The following is a 3,871-nucleotide window of genomic DNA, read 5'->3' as shown; positions in this document are numbered from 1 at the left end:
GTCTGAACTACTTTATTTCATTTTGTATTTAAGTATTGAGACTGTAACTATGGTATTATGTGCTGCTGGCTACTGTACTCAGGTTATAAATACTGCAATGGTGTTGTGTTTGCATGCAATCAGCTCATTTTAAAGAGTGTTACAACCCTTGCTGATTTTCCATTATTTCATTTTCGACTTTTGGTTTGGAGCTTTGATCTGTGAGATAAAAGATGGTGAAATTTAGACTGTGAGCAATAGCTTGCTTTTTTTTCAAAAGTCAGAATAAACTGATATTTGTTCATGAGGTTAAACCTGAAAGTTAATCGCAGATTGATTCTTGTTCAAGGTGCTCACTAGATGCTTTGGCTCCGGAGAGACCTTATGCACAAGCAGGCGGCAGATGTTTAAATGTTAGTAGGGGCCTTCTAAAGAGACAACCAGCCTAACATAGAGAAACCAGCGTTTGAACTTGTTTCTGAACTCGGTTTTCATTCAGAAGGATTGTGTCTGTGATAGCTACAGGACAGAGGTTTAATTGCTCCTTAGTTGTCCTTCCATTATCTACTTATCGAAAGTTTGAAGAATAGAATCTCAGCTCTCAGTATTCAGTGAATATTCCTCAGAGCCTATAGGAAACTGTTTGCATAATTCAGTGCCTTCAGAAAACCAAGCAAGAGACAATCCCATGTGCCAGTGAGAATCTGGATCATGGAGACTGATGAAGTTAACTGACCAGTTATATCCGATTTTATTTTTCATTTTGGTTTATCCCTTAACTGTGTCTGTTTGTCTGTCTCTGTGTGAGAGTGAGGGGGCTAGAATCAAAGAAGATAAGGTTTAAATTAATTAAACATTAATTAGATTAGCTTCTGTTTAACTTTGCTCGACGAAGGTACTGCATTCCTAATAAATGGTTAATTTTTTTTGTTCAGCTACAAACTTGCTATCTGTTATCATTTATTCAGTAACCAGTATGAGACTAACACTGGTCGTGCAAAAAGTCTGGTTAGAAACTATTGGTGCCAGTTTCGAGAAACCTTCAAGGTCTTAATTCTCCTGTGCTGCAAATACAGGGATCTGGAGGCTGATTTGATTTGGCTGTGTGTCTTTGTGTCTTAACAACATTCAGTTCAGGGATCAGATAGATGAGTGTTTTAACGAATCTTACAATGATGAGTTTTTATTTGCGTGTTATAGTAAGGTGCGTAATAGATGTGTTTCACACAGCAGGTATGTTATAACAGTCTCACAGTGCGCGTACGGAGAGTGCCTGTGGGGAGTGCATGGTGTAGAAAGAATGTTGCAGGAAGGATGTGTGACACAGAGAATGTTACAGTCACTATATGTAATAGAGAATGGTCCAATCGGGTATGAGCTTTGGAAGACTACTGTCTAACATACTTGCTAGGTGCGGTGAACATGTCACAGGCATGTGATGATTTGATACTTATTATTGGGAGAAGGATTCGAGCCCGATGGACACTAGGACCATGTTGCAGCCCATTTCAACTGAGCAGTGACGGCTGTGTCTAAATTAAATAGAAAATCCTGCAGGAGAAACATTCCTGAAGTTGTTGTAAATTAGTGGGGAAGATGTTCCCATTGAATGAGGTGTGCTTTCTGGCATTATGTCAGCTCTAGAAACATAAACACTCAGATGGAGTCCATGCTGAAAATAAGAATCAAAGGATATCATAAAACAATTGTATGCCTTTTAACTCTATTGCAGACATCAATCTGGTCTGGGCTGTATGACTTAACAGCGGATGATATTGTTGATGGAGTGCCTGCTCTGACATTATCTCTTCCAGCAACATGAATAGTCCTTTTACGCCCATGTGTGAATGGTGGTGGCCAGTTAAACAACTCACTGGAGGTGGGAGCTCCACAAATATCCCCATCCAAAATGATGGGGGAGCCCAGCACATCAGCACAAAAGATAAGGCTGAAGCAATGGCACCAATCTTCAGCCAGAAATTCTGAGTAGATGATCCATCTGGGCCTCCTCCAGTGGTCCCCAGCATCACAGATTCCAGCCTTCAGCCAATTCGATTCACTCCATGTAATATCAAGAAACGGTTGGAGACACTGGATACTGCAAAGGCTACCGGCCCTGACAACATTCTGACAATATTACTGAAGGCTTGTGCTCCAGAACTTGCCGCTCCCCTAGCCAAGCTGTTCCAGTACATTTACAACACTGGTATCGACCCATCAATGTGGAAAATTGCCCAAGTAAGACCTGTACAGACAAAGCAGAACAATCCACCCGGCCAATTACCGCCCCATCAGTCTACTCTCAATCATCAGTAAAGTGATGGAAGGTGTCATCAACAGTGCTATCAAGCAGCACCTGCTCAGCACTAACCTGCTCAGTGACACCCAGTTTGAGTTCCGCCAGGGTCACCCAGCTCCTGACCTCATTACAGCCTTGGTTCAAACATGGACAAAAGAGCTGAATTCCAGAGGTGAGGTGAGAGTGACAGCCCTTGATATCAAAGCTGCATTTGACCGAATGTGGCGTCAGGAGCCCTAGCAAAACTGGAATCAGTGGCTATCGGGGGAAAACTCTCTGCTGGTTGGAGTCATACCTGACACATAAGGAGATGGTCGTGGTTGTTGGAGGTCAGTCATCTCAGTTCCAGGACATCTCTGCAGGAGTTCTTCAGGGTCGTGTCCTAGGCACAACCATCTTCAGATGCTTCATCAATGACCTTCCCTCCATCGTAAGGTCAGAAGTGGGGATGTTCGCCGATGATTGTACAATGTTCAGCACCATTCGTGACTCCACAGATGTTGTAGCAGTCCATGTTCAAATGCAACAAGATCTGGACAATATCTCGGCTTGGGTTGACAAGTGACAAGTGACATTCATAGGGCATGTAGAACATAGAAGAGTACAGCACAGTACAGGCCTTTTGGCCCACGATGTTGTGCCGACCTATTATCCTGCTCTAAAATCAAACTACCCTGCATACCCTACATTTTACTGTCATCCATGTGCCTATCCAAGAGTCGCTTAAATGTCCCTAATGTATCTGACTCCATTACCACTGCTGGCAGCACGTTCCATGCACCCACCATTCTCTGTGGAAAGAACCTACCTCTAAAATCTCCTCTATACCTTCCTCCAATTACCTTAAAATTATGCCCCCCCTCGTGATAACCATTTCCACCCTGGGAAAAAGTCTCTGGCTATCCACTCTATCTATGTCTCCCATCATCTTGTACAACTCTATCAAGTCACCTCTCACCCTTAATGAAAACCGAAAGAACTGCGGATACTGTAAATCAGAAACAAAAACAAAGTTTCTGGAAAAGTCCAGCAGGTCTGGCATTCGCACCACACAAATTCCAGGCTATGACCATCACCAATAAGAGACAATCTAACCACCGTCCCTTGACATTCAATGGTGTTACCATCACTGAATCTCCCACTATCAACATCCTAGGGGTTATCATTGACCAGAAACTCAACTGGACTCATAAACACAGTGGCTACAAGAGCAGGTCAGAAGCTAGGAATACTGCGGCGAGAAACTCACCTCCTGACTCCTCAAAACCTGTCCACAGCCTACAAGGCACAAGTCAGGAGTGTGATGGAATACTCCCCACTTGCCTGGATGAGTGCAGCCCCAACAACACTCAAGAAGCTTGATACCATCCAGGACAAAGCAGCCCATTTGATTGGCATTACATCCACAAGCATCCACTCCCTTCACCACCAACGCTCAGTAGCAGCTGTGTGTACTATCTACAAGATGCACTGCAGGAATTCACTAAAGATCCTCAGACAGCATCTTCCAAACCCATGACCACTTCCTTCTAGAAGAACAAGGGCAGCAGACATATGGGAACACCACAACTTCGAAGTTTCCCTCCAAGTCAC

This window comes from Rhincodon typus, chromosome 11 (genome assembly GCF_021869965.1).
Source record: "Rhincodon typus isolate 14 chromosome 11, sRhiTyp1.1, whole genome shotgun sequence".
In the NCBI taxonomy this organism is placed as follows: domain Eukaryota; kingdom Metazoa; phylum Chordata; class Chondrichthyes; order Orectolobiformes; family Rhincodontidae; genus Rhincodon; species Rhincodon typus.
The sequence above is the reverse complement of the archived record's forward strand: the minus strand, read 5'-3'. Positions refer to the sequence as shown.